The sequence below is a fragment of the Hypanus sabinus genome, chromosome 3 (assembly GCF_030144855.1).
Source record: "Hypanus sabinus isolate sHypSab1 chromosome 3, sHypSab1.hap1, whole genome shotgun sequence".
NCBI lineage: Eukaryota > Metazoa > Chordata > Chondrichthyes > Myliobatiformes > Dasyatidae > Hypanus > Hypanus sabinus.
The window spans coordinates 111,415,263-111,434,353 of NC_082708.1; positions in this window are offsets into that span (position 1 = coordinate 111,415,263).

The following is a 19,091-nucleotide window of genomic DNA, read 5'->3' on the forward strand; positions in this document are numbered from 1 at the left end:
TCTCTTTTGTGGCCTCCTGCTGTAAGCTGATAACTTCTTCATGTCACTGACAGTGGTGTTCATTCGTGCAAATCTATTTGTAAGTTCTAAATTGATTAATACCTGTAGAGGTTGCATTTGAAATAGTTTGAAGATTGTGGTTTTGTTTATGTTAAATGCTACCACCCATTATTCCAGGGCGTGGATAAGCAAGAGCAGAGTGAGTTTTCAAAGTTTTCAAAGGAACATTTAATGCCACAGAAATGTATACAATATACATCCTGAAATGCTTTTACTTTGCAACTATCTACGAAAACAGAGGAGTGCCCCCAAAGAATGAATGGTAGTTAAATGTCAGAACCCAAAGCCCCCACCCCCAAACTCCCCTCTCTTCCGCACGTAAGCAGTAGCAAGTGACGATTCCCCCCTCCCCCCACCAGCAAAAAAAAGGCATTGGCACTCACCACCAAACACTCAAGCATGAGCAAAGCAACAGCAAAGACACAGACTTGCAGTTACCCCAAAGACTACTCGTTCACCTGGTATTGACATACCCTAATAAGGGAGAGAGATGTCTCCGTTTCACAGTGAGAGGGGAGACGTAACAAACAACTCGCTGGTTTAAGGTGTTAAAAGTCCATTGTGTCGCTTTTTCTGAGCTCGGTGCCCAAAGATCTCAGGTCTCCGGCACACAGCCTTAGATCTTCTGACTCCCACAACACATCGATCTCCTGCCAGGATGCCAACCCGTCTCCAGAGTCATGAAATCGCAGACCTCTGAAGGCCAGTGAAGCTCTAGCCAAGCCCTTGGCGTGCTGAACAATGGCCATTCATTAAACCTCGAGAGTGGGTCCCATTCCAGCAAAGAACTGTAGTCAGCGTGTAACTTCAGGTCAGGGTTTTCAAAAGAACCCTGAAAGGGAAAAATAGAGATTTTAAAGATGGAAATAGAGCTGTTTCTAAAGATGCAAGCAAAGGAGTCGCCGTTAGGCACCATTGATTCTCTTAAGCTCCTCCCAGTTTTGATGACAATTAAGGTATTCCATGCACATGTATGCCATATATGAGTTTATGATGGAATCACTGAAAGTCTTGGAGAGTGTTCAGATGTAGCATCATCTAAAGGTGGACCTGTACCAACACCCATCAGCACCAGCGTGAGATTTAGGTGAAGTTAATGTAGATGCTAATGACCAGTCTTTTGCTGTATCACTAACACTGATGGACACAAGAGATCCTGCAGGAGCTGTAAATCCAGAGCAATACAGTAAAAATGCTGGAGGAAATCCACAGGTCAGGCAGCATCTATGGAAATGAATAAACTGTCAATGTTTTGGGCTGACACTCTTCCTCAGGACTGGAGAGAACGGGGAAAGAGAAAAGAATAAGAAGGTGGGGGGGGGGGCGGAGAGGACAAGCTCAAAGGTGAAGCCAGTTGGGCGGGGGATGCAGTAAGAAGCTGGGAAGTGATAAGTGGGAAAGGCAAAGGGCTGGAGAAGAAGGGATCTGATAAAGGAGGAGAATGGATCATGTGAGAAAGGGAGCGAGGAGAGGCACCAAAAGGAGGTGGTAGGCAGGTGTGAAGAAGGGGTAAGAAGCCCGACAGAGGAATAGAAGAAGAGGGAATGGGGAGAGGTAAAATAGCAGAAGTTGGAGAAATCAATGCATCAGAGGGGAGGCTACCTATTTGAAATATGAGGTGTTCCTCCTCCAATCTGAGAGCGGCCTCATTGTGACAGAAGAGGAGGCCAAGGATTGACATGTTGGAATGAGGATGGGAAAAGGAATTGAAATGATTGGCTGCTGGGAAATACCGCTTTTTGCTGATGGAGCTGAGGTGCTTGACAAGGCAGTCACCCAATCTATGTCAGGTTTCACCAATGTAGAGGAGACCACACCGGGAGCAATGGAATAGTATGATTATGTACATTCATCAATATCAACTGCAGAAGTTACAGTTCAATCCTTTGACTGCAGTGCCTACTCAATCATTTGTCTCCTTGAAGGAGGAAGAAGAAAGCTATACACTAGCTAGTGCAATTAGTGCAGTCAGATAAACATATACAACACATTAATACTGGCACAAATTGAGCTGTGCCACTGCAGGACCACTTAAAAACGTCTCAGGTGCTAAATAAGAAAAAAAACATGCTTGATATCAGTTTAGATGTGAATTTTAATTTTGCTTTTAGAGTTATTTTTTCTACTACTTCATAAAGCGTGTTTGCCTGAATACTGTTGAAATGACATTTGAGCAATGTATCCTATTTAACATAACTACAAGTGGTTTTAAATTGTTTTGGCATTCAGCAGAAGATACCAAAGATGTACATTATTAGGCATTTCCTCAAATCCAGTAGAGCTGTGTGGGAATGGAGAGCAAAGCCTACTAAACACATCAGTAAGGGGTTGCCATACATGTAGCAAAGTCAGGGTGGAATAGGCAAAACTTTGAGGACGTTGCTTGATTGGCGGACCTGAGTTATAAGGAAAGGTTGAATGCATTAGGACTTTATTCCTTGGGACGTAGAAGATTGAGGGGAGATTTGATAGAAGTATACAAAATTATGAGGGGTATAGAAAGAGTAAGCACAAGCAGGCTTTCTCCACTGAGGTTGGGTGAGACTAAAACTAGAGGTCATGGGCTAAGGGTGAACAGTGAAAAGTTTAATGGGAATTCGAGGGGAAACTTCTTCACTCAGAAGGTTGTGAGAATGTGGAATGAGTTGCCAGCTCAAGTAGTGCACGCAAGCACAATTTCAAATTTTAGGAGAAGTTTGGATAGGTATATGGAAGGAGGGTTATGGTCCAGGTGCTGGTTGATGGGAGCAGACAGCTTAAATGGTTTGGCACAGACTAGATGGGCCAAAGGGCCTGTTTCTGAGCTGCTCTTTTTTAAAGCGGGCTACCCTCTGAAGATTATCCCTTAATTCAGAAACCAGGGTTGCAAAATTGGACTCTGCAGCAGCGGTTGTTCTGGTGGGACATCTAGTAGAGCTGATGCCTTATAGCTCCAGGGATCTGGAATTAATCCTGACGGATACCTTTGACTGGAGTTTGACTGTTCTCGCTGTAACTGTGTGGGTTGTCAACAGGTTATCTGGTTTCCTTCAACATTCCAGGTTGCATTCACTGTTGAAGAATGGCAGCAGTCTGGTGATGAGTTATAAATGCTGTTGCTCTGGGGGGAGAAAAGCAGTAAAATAGTGATCCACAGAAGCATAGCCTCTACTACGGAGCAACTTTTCAATGACCTTTGTGCATTTTTGCAGAACAAGTTGCTGGAATTCTCTGCCCTCCTTTCTGTTCTAGTACCTAGAGTCGTAGTGGCAAATGTCTGAGGGTGCACCCTTTGCCAGAATGGAAAGGGAGACAGGCAACATCAGGCACTATGTAAATGCTGAGTTTACAAGTGTTGAAATGGAGTTGGCCGCTGATTTTAGCCTGAAAAGTTTGTAATCCAAGCCTTGTGCATGTTGAACTCTCCAACACACCCTGATGTTTCAGCAGGTCCACTGCTGTAGCAAATAATTTATTGTGCCTGTACAAAACATAGCAGGTGCCACATAGTATACTTGGGGCTGCTAACTAGTGATGAATTGCTAGCAACCCAAGTACCAAGATACTCAACATTTTTTTTCCCTTTTTTGTCATTTCCTTATAGGAAGGAGATTGAAAATCTGGTTGAATGGTGGCCCAACAATAACCTCTCACTCAATGTCAGCAAAACTAAAGTGCTGATCATTGACTACAGGAGAAGGAAACTAGAGGTCCATGAGCTACTCCTCATTAGGGGATTTGAGGTGAAGAAGGTCAGTAACTTTAAATTCCATGGTGTTATCATATCAGAGGATCTATCCTGGGACCAGCACACATGTGCCATTTTAAGGAAGACATGACAGCACCTCTACCTTTTTTTGAGGAGTTTACACGGATCTGGCACGTCACCTAGAACTTTGACAAATCTCTACAAATGCACAGAGGAGAGTACACTGGTTGGTTGCATCATGGCCTGGTATAGAAATACTAAAGACTAAGAATGGAAAAGCCTACAAAAAGTGGTGGATGCAACTCAGTCCATCCCAGGCAAAGACAATCCGCACCATTGGGCATATCTACAAGGAGCACTGCCACGAGAAAGGACCATCACCATCCAGGCCATCCTCTTTTCTCACTGCTGCCAATGGGCCCTAAGTCCCACACCACCAGTTTCAGGAACATTCAGTAATCTTGGGATTTCTGCCTGTGCCACGCGACAATGAGTATAGGAATACAATGAGGTGGAGGATACATGCGTGGCTGAGGGATTGGAGCAGGAGGCAGGGATTCAGACTTCTAGATCATTGGGACCTCTTCTAGGGCAGGTGTGACCTGTACAAAAAGGATGGGTTGCACTTGAATCCGAGGGAGACCAATATCCTGGCGGGGAGTTTTGCTAAGGCTAAGGAGAGTTTAAACTAGAATTGCTGGGGGGGCGGTGGTGGGAACCAAACTGAAGTGACAGAGGAAAAGGAGGTTGGCTCACAAATGGAGAAAGCTTGGAGACAGTGTGAATTGGAGGATAGGCAGGTGATAAAGAAGGGATGCACTCAGACTGATGGTTTGAGATGTATCTATTTTAATGCGAGGAGTATCATGATTAAGGCGGATGAGCTTAGAGTGTGGATCAGCATTTGGAGCTATGATCTTGTGGCCATTACAAAGACTTGGATGGTGCAGGGGCAGGAATGGCTACTTCAAGTGCCAGGCTTTAGATATTTCAGAAAGGATAGAGAGGGAGGCAGAAGAGGTGGGGGCATGGCACTGTTGATCAGAGATAGTGTCACAGCAGCAGAAAAGGAGGAAGTCATGGAGGGGTTGTCTACGGAGTCTCTGTGGGTGGAAGTTAGGAATAGGAAGGGGTCAATAACTCTACTGGGTGTATTTATAGACCACCCAATAATAACAGGGACATCGAGGAGCAGATAGGGAGACAGATTCTGGAAAGGTGTAATAATAACATGGTTGTTGTGATGGGAGATTTTAATTGCCAAAATATTGATTGGCATCTCCCGAGCAAGGATTTAGATGGAGTGGAGTTTGTTAGGTGTGTTTTGGAAGGTTTCTTGGCACAATATGTAGATAAGCCAACAAGGGGAGAGGCTGTACTCAATCTGGTATTGGGAAATGAACCTGGTCAGGTGTCAGGACTCTCAGTGAGAGAGCATTTTAGAGATAATGATCACAATTCTATCTCCTTTACCATAGCACTGGAGAGGGATAGGAACAGATAAGTTAGGGAAATGTTTAATTGCAGTAGGAGAAATATGAGGCTATCAGGCAGGAACTTGGAAGCATAAATTGGAAACAGATGTTCTCAGGGAAACATGTGGAAGAAATGTGGCAAATGTTCAGGGGGTATTTGAGTGGGGTTCTGAGTAGGTATGTTCCAATCAGACATGGAAAGGATGGTAGGGTACAAGATCCATGGTGCACAAAGGCTGTTGTAAATCTAGTCAAGAAGAAAAGTCAAGGCACCCTTTGCCTTCTGTGGGCAAACCACTTCTACAACAGCCAAGCTTCCCTGAATCCGAAGCCTCGTGATCTTTTGAGTAAGCCCATTGTGGGAAACCTTATTAAATGTCTTACAGAAATCCATATAAACCATATCTACTGTTATACTTCCATCATTGTGCTTCGTCACATCCTCAAAGAGTTCAGCCAGGTTAGTGAGGCATGACCTATCCCTCACAAAGCCATTTTAACTATCCCTAATCAGACTGTGCTTCTCCAAATTCTCGTAAGCTCTGTCTCTAAGAGTATTCTTCAATAATTTGCTCATCAATGAAGAAAGACTCAGTGGTCTATAATTCCAGAGTTATATTTTCTCCCTTTCTTGAACAAAGGAATAACTTTTGCCACCCTCCAATCAGCTGATATTACTCCTGTGGCCAGTGAGGGATGCAAAGATCATTGCCAAAGGTACAGTAATCTCTTCTCTCGCTTCCTGTAGTAAGCTGGGATATATCTGTCTGGCCCAAGGGACTTATCTATCCTAATGCTTTACTTTTAAATTTCCAGTTCATCCTCTTTGTTTAATGTTAATATATTCTAACATGTTATTCAGGCCGTGTTATGCTGTCCTCACAAACCTTAAGGCCCTTCTCTCTGGTGAATACTGAAGCAAAATATTCGTTAAGGACATTCTCCACCTCCTCCATCCCGATTGCTTCTGTCTTCGCTCTAGTCACCCCCCCTGTTTTTCACATATACATAGATCACCTTGGGGTTTTTCTTAATCCTATTTGCCAAGGCCTTCTCATGCCCCTTTCTAGTTCTCCGTTCTTAAACTCTTTTATGAACACCTGATAACTCTCTAGAGCCCTGTCTGATCCTTGTTTCCTACTACTTAAGTAAGCTTCTTTCTTCCTCTTGACTAGATATTCCCCATTTCCTGTCAGCCATTGTTCCTTCACTCTAACATCCTTTCCTTGCCTCAGTGGAACAAACCTATCCAGAACTCCATGCAGATGCTCCCTAAACAACCTGCACATTTCAGTTGTGTATTTCTCTAAGTAGACCTGTTCCAAATTTACATTCCCAAGTTCCTACCTAATAGCACCATTATTCTCCCTCCCTGCTAATGATTTCTCATACTGTCCACTCTTATTCCTCTCCAAGGCTACGGTAATGGCCAGGGATTGTGATCACTGTCTCCAAAATGTACTTGTACAATAATGGAGACACAACTGAAGAAATGATATGGATGCGTGTCACACTTGGAATTAGAATTTGACAATAGATTGTATTTCAGTTCTCATTTATTTGAGTTTTATGATTCCCTTGTGTTATTCAGCTTCCACTGGGGCAGCAGAGAGATGTCTGATAAGAGAAGCCTTGAAGAGGTTAGGTTTCTCCAGCTTTATGATAACTTTATTGAGCGGCTATTCTTTAGTTTAAATAATGTATAGCTCGAACAAATTGCTGGAGGAACTCAGCAGGTCAAGCAGAATCTACAGAAAGGAATAGATAGTCAATGTTTTGGATCAAGACTTCAGGACTGAGAAAGAGGGGGGAAGATGTCAGAATAAAAAGTAGGGGGAGGGGAAGACAGCTAGCTGGAAGGTGATAGATGAAGCCAGGTGAATGGGAAAGGTCAAGGGCTGGAGAAAAAAGAATCTGATAGGAGAGGAGAGTGGACAATAGGAGAAAGGAAAGCTGGAGTGGATCCAGGGGGAAGCAATAGACAGATGAGGAGGTAAAAGGTCAGATTCAGGAACAGCTTCTTTCCCTCCACCATCTGATTTCTGAATAGACATTTGTAAAGGGTTTCTTTTTTCACGTTACTTGCTAAGGCTAATAAAATGGCTTCTCTGTAATATTAACTGCTGAGGCAGTGATTCCCTATAGCAGCATGTTTATGTTATAATTAGTGATAGCGGGACTTGTATTAATTTGCCAGCCAATTGGGATAGATGTTATTCTTTCTGTCTGTGTGAAAGCTGTTAGTTTGCACGGGCTTGGGAGAAGGGGCGAGGAGGATGAAGGGCGAAGACATGGCTTGAGGAGATGGTTGCCGGACCTGTTGGAACTGGGCTCAGGGCAGGAGCCCAGGGGTCGACGATGAGCGGAGGAGGATCAGCGAAATGGAATCCATGAGCTCCAATGGTTGTGCACTGGACTTGTTTATGAGATTATTGGCACCTTTTATTTGATTTCCTTTTCTTTTGATTCTCTACTAACCCCGTACTTAAATATAAAACCTTAACCCTTGAACCACACATTGTGCACTGAATGTTATTTCGGGGTACTGATGTTACACAGGGGACACAACACACGGCATCCACCCAAACAAGAGTGCTAAAGTTTGGTCAGGGAAGGGACGCCACCCGCCGAGATCATACCACTAGAGGGAATGAGTCTTACACATTGAACCCACAAATGCTACTTCACTACTTCTTATTTTTGCACTCCTTATTTAATTTAGCTTTTTAATCTACACATTTAATTCACAATTTCTTCTATATTATGTATTGCACTGTACTACTGCTAACGTAACAAATTAAACAACATACACTGATAATATTAAACCTGAGTCTGAGAGTTGGGGAGGGGGATTTGTTTACTGGAAGGAGAAATCGATGTTCATGTCATCGGGTTGGAGGCTACTCAAGTGGATCCTCCACTCTGAGGGTGGCCTCATCTTGGCACAATAAGTGGCCGTGGACTGACACGTCAGAATGGGAAAGGGAATAAAATGTTTGGCCAGGAAAACCTGCTTCTGGCAGATAATGAGGAGGTGCTTGACAAAGTGGCCCCTCAATCTAGGATGAGTAGAGGAGGATGCATCGTGAGCACTGGACACAATAGATGACCCCAGCAGATTCACAGGTGAAGAGTTGCCTCACCTAGAAGGACTGTTTGGGTCCCTGAGTGGAGGTGAGGGAGGAGGTGAATGGGCAGATAAATCCTGGGAGGGAGATTAGTGGGGAGAGACAAATAGACAAGGGAATTGCAGAGGGAGAAATCCTTGCAGAGAGTGGAGGAGGGTGGAAGGTAAAGGAATGCTTTGTGGTGGGATCCCTTTGGAGATGGTGGAGGCTGTCGAGGATAATGTGTTGGATGTAGAGGCTGATGGGGTGGTAGGTAAGGTCAAGAGGGAGTCTATCACTGTTAAGGTGGCAGGAAGATGGGGTGAGCACAGATGTATGGGAAATGGAGGAGATGTGGGTGAGGGCAGCATCAATAGTAGAGTGAGGGGAACCCGTTCTTTAAAGAAGGAGTTCATCTCTGACATCCTGGAATGGAAAGCCGTATTCTGGGAACAGATGCGGTGGAGGCAAAAAAACTGAGAAAAGGGAATAGTATTTTTACAGGAGATAGGGTGGGAAGAGGTATGAATAGTTAGGGTTACCATGGGAATCAAAAGGTTTATAACAGATGTCGGTAGACTCACTATCACTGATTTTACTCTGACAGAGTTGTTAATTCATCACCTTCACATGAGCTTATGCTTGGCACAGTCTAACTTAGGGTTAGAGTGTAGAGGCTGCAATCAGACAAAAAGGAAATAAAAGCAATTTTGAGTGATGGAGTTGAAGTCACCAGATCCATGAGAAAGCACTGATTGGACGTTGGTGATGCAGTCCAAGTCTACAGTTCAAGAGGTTATTTGTGTCAAAAATCATTTCACAAATGTTCACACAGATTAGATGATAAGAGATAAACTTAAAGACAAAACATGATTCCTGAAGTTGAGTACACAGTCATCAGATGTTCATAAGTTACAGAAGAGCAGGCAGTGGATAATGCTAATGTCACATTTGCCTTTCTCACCACGGGTTCAGCCTGCAAATGAACTTTTAGGGAATCCTGCAGAAGGACTCCCAAAAACACTAGCAACTCAGATTTTGGCATTTTCTCTTCACTTTTATTCCTACTCTTTGCTTCCGGCCAGTCAGTCAGTCTTCTATCCATGTTAGTATCTTCAGCTATCCACTTCTGTTACTGACCAATCAGCACTCTGCTAAAAGAACATAGAACATCGACCAGGAACAGGCCCGTTGGTCCACGGTGTAATGCCAAACCAGCTAAAAAGGCAAATCAAAAACTCTCTCCAACCTACACAATGTCCATATGCCTCCATTTCATGTGCCTATCTAATAGGCATTTGTTAGTCTCGAGAGACCATGGATTTGAGCCTTGGAAAGTTTCCAGGGCACAGGCCTGGGCAGGGTTGTATGGGAGACCAGCAGTTGCCCATGCTGCAAGTCTCCCCTCTCCACGCCACCGATGTTGTTCAAGGGAAGGGCAAGGGCCGATACAGCTTGGCACTGGTGTCGTCGCAGAGCAATGTGTGGTTAAGTGCCTTGCTCAAGGACATAACACGCTGCCTTAGCTGAGGCTCGAACTAGCAACCTTCAGTTCACTAGACCAACGCCTTAACCACTTGGCCACGCACTAACACAGATCTGTGAGAAAGCACTGATTGGATGTTGGTGATGTAGTCCAAGTCTACAGTTCAAGATGTCTGGAATGTGCCTACCTAATTGTCTCTTAAAAGCCTCTAATGTACTTGCCTCCACCACCAAACCAGGCAGCACATTCCACCAGTCTCTGAGTAAACTTAACCTTTACATCCCCTTTGAACCTACCTCCCCTCTCACCTTCAACGCATGCCCTCTGGTATTAGACATTTCTACCATGGGAAACAGATTCTCCCTGTCTACTCTATCTATGCTTCTCATAATCTTATAAATCTTTGTTGGATCTCCCCTCAGCCTCTGCTATTCCAGAGAAAACAATCCAAGTTTATCCAGCCTCTCATGATAGCACGTGCCTTCTAAACGAGGCAGCATCCTGGTAAAACTCTTCTGCACCCTCTCCAAAGCTTCAACACCTTTCTGATAGTAGGGTGACCAGAACTATATGCAATACTGCAGCTGTGGTCTAACCAGAGCTTTATAAAGTTGCAACATAACTCCTTGACTTTTGGACTCAATGCTTCAACTAATAAAAGCAAGCATTCTATAAACCTTACTTGGATGACATACTTATTTTTCGATAAGCCAACATCTGTGAAGGGTAATTGCTATAATAATTTTAATATATCCAACTTCAAAATCTGATTTTTTTTCTTGGTATCTTTTAAAGTTTATTCCTGTTGGTTTTAAAGCTTTTTAAGCTCCTTATCTGAATAAAACTCCATCTTTGACATACCTACCCAGCTGATCAAGATCCCTCTGTAGGTCCTGATACCCATCTTCACTGTCAGTGACAGCATCTATTTTCATGTCATCTGCAAACTTACTATCCATGTTGATGTCTGACTATCAACGTTTTTATTGGACAATGCTGTCTGTTTGTGGCAACATGCTACTGAATTTACTGAGGTCAGATGCGCATGAATCTGATCATCTGCTACATCTTAAGACCCACATAGAGTCCGGCAATGTTCCACGATGCTCTGAGCTGAGGGGCTTGATACAACTCATTTTTGATTGCTCATCTTTAACAAGCTACAGCTGGTGCATCTGGTGTGGTCCCTTTTTTTTGAATTTAGTTGTCAATCCTCATTAAGAAGTTTACTGAAGAGAAGTGGTTTGGTTTTTTTTCTACTTTATTTGAAATTACTTTGATATTTTAATCAATTTGCTTTGGTTAACTATTTTTTAAATGAATCTATTATTTTTGATTTATTTTAATTATTTTCTCAAGAGCTGTCAGAGAACCACCAGCTGGAGACCTAGTTACGAATTGCAGAACACTCCATTTTGTGGAACAGTTATGAAAAAGAGGCCTCAAGGTCATTGGGAACCATGGAGTTTAAAAAGGTTAACAAGGTCATCATGTAGCCGGTGGCTGTAGGATGAGCCCCATGCAACCTGGCTCAATAAACTTAACTTTGCTGGTAGTAATTGCAACTTATTAATGCTTTCTGCCACACTTTGAAAATGGGTCACAAAGCAGAAAACTATACCCTATAATTCAAAGAGAAAATATATGATCATTGTGAATTATCCAGCAATACACCATAATCATGTTAAAATTAATTTAAATACAGAAAAGAGTTCAAAGATATCTGATGGATATTTTAGTGTTGATGTTCCAACTAAAAACTGAAAAACAGCCAACCATCACACAATCGTAGAAGTGGTCAGTAATACATCAGATTGCTAAACATTACAGTTACTCCACTGTCCTCTTGGCAATCTTCCCTGTGGAGATATTCAGTTATGTTTGGAAATGTATCTCAGTCAGCTGCATTAAGCTTATTACAAAGAGTCAGGTTATATCATAAGTCACACAGTGAGAAGTGATTTTCTCAATTCAATGTAGCTTCATTGATTCTGAGAGTGTTCTGCTTCTTACTGAAAGCTGGTGCTCTGCTAAAAAGCAGTAAATGCACAGCTCTGTAGCGTTTTTGGCTAATTTATGACTTGATTTTTTGTAAATGACTTTATGCTCTATTAACTGAGATACTTTGCTACCTCACCTGCTGAAATTAATTTCCTTAACAAAGATGGCAATCAATTATTTTGATGTGTTTTATGTCATAGTTGAAAAGCTCTGTGTAATGTTGCCTGCCAAGTTGATAACAACAATTTGCCAGTACTGTGTCAAAATTATCAGACTGTTTGTCCAAGATCCATTTCGAGGTAAGCAAAGTTCTCCTGCAACCAATCACTGAAAGACTGAAGCCTTTGCTTTCAACTTCTACCACAGACTTTGCTCCATAGCTGCTGACACAAATTCTCTCCTTACCAATTTCCTGAGGTTGAAGCAGTTTCACAAACTGAGGGTCAAAATGTTGCAGTCCTGTCACACCCTGTAACAAATGGTGGTGGACAGTTAAAGATTAAATGTGAAGGGAAGACTCGACAAATATTCCCATTCCCAACAGTCTAGCATGTGAGTATTAAACTCAGGGTGAGAATATTTGCAAAATCTTCAGTCAGGATTGGTGAGTAAAAACTCATTTTGGCTTACCGTAAGTTCCCCACCATCACAGAAGTCAGCCTTCAGTCAATTCATTTCATCCCTTGTGACAAACAGAAATGGTTGAATGCATCAAATACACAAAAGACTATGGAATCAAATAGCCTTCCAGTTATGGTGTTGAAGTTTTCCACTCCAGAACTAGCTTTGAAATACCCTGGCGGCACGGTAGCAGAGTGATTAGCACAATGCTATTACAGAGCCAGTGATGAATAATCAAAAGTTCAATTCCTCCCGCTTGTAAGGAGTTTGTACATTCTCCCTATGACTGCGTAGGTTTCCTTTGGGTGCTCTGGTTTCCTCCCACATTCCAAAGACATCTGGTTATGGTTAGTGAGTTGTGGGCATACTATGTTGACACCAGTGACACTTATAGACTGCCCACAAATAAAACTGATCTTTAATCTAACCTTTGCCAATCTATTCTGAGGGAAGCACTCAAACTTGGTGCAGCCACCACAAGGGCCCGGTGGAGAAGGACCACAGTCTAGTGTTCTTCTCCCATGAGAGTTGAGGAGTAGGGGGACAGGGTGTATACCCCTGAACAAGTGTATGTAAATATGGAATAACAGAGTGCCTCGTGGGTGGCAAAATTGTGGGAATGTAAAGACAGTAATGGAAATATTTGTAAAGGATTGAGAGTCATTGAATGGTTTATTGTACATAATTTTATTTTTGAATAAAGTATATTTTGATTTAAAAAAATTCTGTTATTACCTAGTTTTAAAATTGAGTTCCAGAGATAAGGTGAAAGTGACTGGCCAGGCCAACAAGCAAGATTTGACTGAATGAGGCAACAAGGAGCTGTGTTAGAACTGAATCAGTGGCTGTCAAAGGGAAAACAGTCTAATGGTTGAGGTCATATGTTCATAAGAGAAGATGGTTGCGTTTGCTGCAGGTAATTGTGGAAGCTGCAGCAAGGCAAGGGTTAATGTAATGTCGATGCAAGGATAGATTGCAGATAGCGTGCAGACAGCTCAGGAAAGAATGCTCTTTGAAGAGCATAGCTTCCCTTTGCACAGCGGGGCTGGAGTCATTACGCTTACTGGAGATGAGATAAGAATGTAACAGAAGGATTCAAGGTACGCACACCAATGAATTGATAATGACATCACTAACTTCAAAGTATCATCAGTTGTTAGCTTGTAGTTTCTATTGACTTTTAAAACTTGTATTGTGAATGGTGATCATGCAAATAAGTGATTTGAACATACATAGTTTACTAAATGGTCAATATCTGTAGCTGCTAGTCAATTCTGTATAAAAATAGCATTTCTCTCTTCAGAATACTGTCTTCTTTGTGCACCAGTAAAATAAAGTATGATTGAGGAATGGGTGTGAGTTTCCAGAGATCAGAGATGATGGCAATGATACCATCATCCCAGTGTCAGGACATCGCAACAGGAGTTCCTCAGGGTAGTGTGCCATTCTCAGCTATCTTAGCTGTTTCATCAACGACCTTTCTTCCATCGTAAGGTCACAGAAGTTCCATTTGCAGCTCTTCACAAAGTGAAATGGTTCATGCTGTCACCTAGTGGGATCAAGGCAACATGTTGGCAAGCAACATCCATGAATCAAGAGAAGTGACCGAGGAATGGGAGGTAGGCTCACAAATAGAGAAAGCTGGAGACAGTGTGAATGGGAGGATAGGCAGGTGATAGAGAAGGGACGTGCTCAGACTACAACACACACAAAATGCTGGTAGAACACAGCAGGCCAGGCAGCATCTATAGGGAGAAGCACTGTCGACGTTTCGGGCCGAGACCCTTCGTCAGGACTAACCAAAAGGAAAGATAGTAAGAGATTTGAAAGTAGTGGGGGGAGGGGAAAATGCGAAATGATGCTCAGACTGATGGTTTGAGATGTATCTATTTTAATGCGAGGAGTATTATGAATAAAGCGGATGAGCTTTATCGTGGAGCAACACTTGGAGCTATGATCTTGTGGCCATTACAGAGACTTGGATGGTGCAGGGGCAGGAATGGCTACTTCAAGTGCCAGGCTTTAGATGTTTCAGAAAGGATAGGGAGGGAGGCAGAAGAGGTGGGGGCGTGGCACTGTTGATCAGAGATAGTGTCACAGCAGCAGAAAAGGAGGAAGTCATGGAGGGGTTGTCTACGGAGTCTCTGTGGGTGGAAGATAGGAATAGGAAGGGGTCAATAACTCTACTGGGTGCTTTTTATAGACCTTCCCATACTAACAGGGACATCAAGGAGCAGATAGAGAGACAGATTCTGGAAAGGTGTAATAATAACAGGGTTGTCATGGTGGGAGATTTTAATTTCCCACATATTGATTGGCATCTCCCGAGCAAGGATTTAGATGGAGTGGAGTTTGTTAGGTGTGTTCAGGAAGGTTTCTTGGCACAATATGTAGATAAGCCTACAAGAGGAGAGGTTGTACTCAATCTGGTATTGGGAAATGAATCTGGTCAGATGTCAGATCTCTCAGTTGGAGAGCATTTTGGAGATAGTGATCACAAGTTTATCTCCTTTACCATAGCGTTGGAGAGGGATAGGAACAGATCGGTTAGGAAAGCATTTAATTGCAGTAAGGGGGAATATGAGGCTATCAGGCAGGAACTTGGAAGCATAAGTTGGTAACAGGGAAATGTACGGAAGTAATGTGGCAAATGTTCAGGGGATATTTGTGCGGAGTTCTGCGTAGGTACGTTCCAATGAGACAGGGAAAGGATGGCAGGATATAGGAACCGTGGTGTACAAAGGCTGTTGTAAATCTAGTCAAGAAGAAAAGGAAAGATTACAAAAGATTCAAAAAACTAGGTAATGATAGAGATCTAGAAGATTATAAGGCTAATAGGAATGAACTTAAAAATGAAACTAGGCGAGCCAGAAGGGGCCTTGAGAAGGCCTTGGCGGACAGGATTAAGGAAAACAACAAGACATTCTACAAGTATGTGAAGAGCAAGAGGATAAGACATGAGAGAATAGGACCCATCAAGTGTGACAGTAGAAAAGTGTGTATGGAACCGGAGGAGATAGCAGAAGTACTTAATGAGTACTTTGCTTTAGTATTCACTACAGAAAAGGATCTTGGTGATTGTAGGGATGATTTACAGCAGACTGAAAAACTTGAGCATATCGATATTAAGAAAGAGGATGTGCTGGAGCTTTTGGAAAGCATAAAGTTGGATAAGTCACCAGGACTGAATGAGATGTACCCCAGGTTACTGTGGGAGGTGAGGGACAAAATTACTGAGCCTCTGGCAATGATCTTTGCATCATCACTCAATTCGGGAGAGATTCCAGAGGATTGGAGGGTTATGGATGTTGTTCCCTTATTCAAGAAAGGGAGTAGAGATGTCAGGGGTAAGTTTTTTACACAGAGCGTGGTGAGTGTGTGGAATGGACTGCTGGCGACGGTGGTGGAGGCGGATACGATAGAGTCTTTTTAGACACTCCTGGATAGGTACATGGAGCTTAGAAAATTAGAGGGCCTACCCTAGGTAATCTACCTATCCTAGGTAATTTCTAAAGTAAAGGATATGTATGGCATGCATTGTGGGCAGAAAGGCCTGTATTGTGCTGTAGGTTTTCTATGTTTCTACCTGCCTGTTCTTATGATTCAAGGTGTATTCTTGGATTTTAAGCTCTGATCTATGATCTTCTTTCAGCCAGTACTCAGTGATATGCACAATGTCGTACCTGCTAATCTTAAATTGTGCTGACAAGATCATCTACCTTATTCTGTATACTGCGTACATTCATATATAACACCTTCCATCCTGTTTTCATCATCTTTTTTGATTTGGTCCCCTTGTTACCCTACAACTCATCTACTGACTGCAATTTTGCTCTATTTTGCCTGTCCTCCCTAAGTCTTGCTACACACTGCATCTGTTTGCATACCAACTGCCCCATCCTCCTTCCTATCATTCCAGTTCCCATTCCCCTTGCCTAATTAGTTTAAACTCTCCACAACAGCTCTAGCAACCTGCCAGCAGGGATATTAGTCTGTCCTGGGATTCAGTTGTTACCTGTCCTTCTGTCCAGGTCATATCTTCCCCAGAAGAAATCCCAATGATCAAGAAATCTGAAACTCTGCTCCCTGCACCAATTTCTTAGGCATACATTCCTCTGCCAAATTATTTCTATTCTTACCTTCACTGGTATATAACACAGGCAGCAATCCAGAGATTACTACCTTAGAGGCCCTGTTTCTCAGCTTTCTGCCTAACTCCCTTATACTCTCTTCAGGACTTTCTCCTATTTTCTACCCATGTCATTGGCACCAATATGTGCCATGACTTCTGGCTGTTCATGCTGTGGACCTGATGTGAGACATCCCTGACCTTGGCACCTGGGAAGCAAAATACCATCAGGGTGTCTTCCTATGGAATTTCCTATCACTGTTGCTCTCTCTTCTCCCACTTCCCTTCTCAGCCACAGAGCAAGACTCAGTGCCAGACATTTTTGCTTCTTCTACCGAAGTGCGTGACCATACACTTCTCAGCACTGTATTACATCTGCCATTTCTATGCACATAATTTCTGTAAGTCCTTCTGCAGCCTTCCTGCTTCTTTAACAATACCTGCCCTCCACCTATCTTCGTAAGATACTCTAGGCCACAAAGCCATTAATTCCATCATCCAAATCATAGACATTTAACTTAAAAAGAAATGGTCCCAACCAGACCTCTTTGAAACATCACAGGTCACTGGCAGTCAACCAGAAAAGACTCTCTTTATTCCTATTCTTTGATTTCTGACAATCAGTAAATGTGTATTCATGCTAGTATCTTTGCCCTAATACCATGGGCTCTTAACTTGTTAAGCAGCCTCATACATAGCATCTTATCAAAAGCCGTTTGAAAATCCAAGTACACAATATCCAACCAATTCTTCTTTGTCTATTCTGCTCCTAAAGAATTCTAATAGATTTGTCAGGCAAGATTTTCCCTTAAGGAAACCATGCTGATTTGTCATGTGCCTCCATGTACCTCAAAACCACATTTTTAACAGTTGACTCCAATACTTTAACCACTGAGGTCAGACTAACTGGCTTATAATTTTCTTTCTTCTGCCTTGAGTGAAATTTGCAATTTCCCAGTCCTCTGGAATCATGTCAAAATCCATTGATTCTTGCAAGATCATTACTAATGTCTCCATAATCTCCAGCCATCTCTTTCAGAACCCTGGGGTGTAGACCATCTAGTTCAGGTGACTTTTTAAAGCAGAATTTGATATGACCATAATTAATCAGGGCATCAAGAATTATCAGGAGAAGGCAAGAGAATGTGGTTGAGAATAATAATAAATCAGTCATAAAGGAATGGCAGAGAAGTCTTGATGGGCTAAAAGGCCCAATTCTGCCTCTGTGTTATGGTCTTATGGACTTAAAGGCATCACTTTATTCAGAAGGTCTTGCTTGAGGCAAATGACAGTTATTGCATCCAAGACTTCGATGGCGTTTATGATGTAACCTTCAAGCACATGGTGGGAAGGGAAATGAGATACCACCATCACTGCTAAAAGTGCAGCCACTTTTCACCATCCCTCACCCAGAAGGAACATGTGATCACCGTGCGCATATTCAACCCATATGTACCCATAGTGAACTTCTTCATCTTCCTTGTCATGTCAAGGGTGCAGGAAATTGTGGCCATTAAGGAGACGTTCGGGATGTGGACAAGCAAGCACCATGTCAAAGTAAAGCTGAGGGTGGATTTGAATGGCTCTATCATCAGTCTTCACCATCAGAATGAACCGTGGTTATATGGTGTATGCAGGTCAACCCAGGCTATGCTGACGCTGTAACACATCAGGACATGTCACAGCCCAATGCAATGCAGTGAATGGCAAAAACTGCAACCAAGAAGGCCACCAGACAAAGGAGAGTAAATGCTACAAACTCTGGAGAGGCTGGTCACCGCTACAAAACCTGCCCAACACTTGCCAGCTCCTGCGTGTAGGCAACAAGAAGGGGAGCTGATAGTGCCAGCACTGAAATACAGACTGTGACTGAGGGAGGGTGAATCACCTCGGGATTCCACATCCTTCCCATTGCCTGAAAACTCCAGGATCCTCCACAAGCCGAGGGGAAGGCAGAGGGACACAAAGAAGATTGGCAGGTGGCGAAGAGGAAGAAGTCTCAACTGATACCATCTGAGAAACTACAGGCTGACAAAATTAAAAACGAACAGGAAGTGAAGTGCAGGGCAGCAAACGGGCACCAGCATCCTCTCTTCATCAGATGATGAAGTGAGTGCAGGAAACCAGTGATAGATTGTCAAACAGGTGAGGAAAAGGTAGAAAGGAGAAATGGATATGGAAGTTCTGTTGACCACCCCCTAGGTCCAGGATACAGGGGCAGCACAGAGGCCATCAGTCCACAGCTCCAGGAGACTGGAAGCAGAATGGCACCCAGTGTGGTAAACTATGTGTATACCTGTCTGGACATGCCCCTCTGCTGACTGCTCCCGCGGCTCCTCCCACAGACCCCTGTATAAAGGCGATTGGAGGCACTGCTCCTCTCTCAGTCTCCAAGATGCTGTGGTCACGTTTGCAGCTAATAAAAGCCTATCTTTTGCCTCCCGTCTCCGAGAGTTATTGATGGTGCATCACCCAGTGAACATCGACTGTGGGAAACTGGGAGTTGCACAGAGACCTCTGGCTC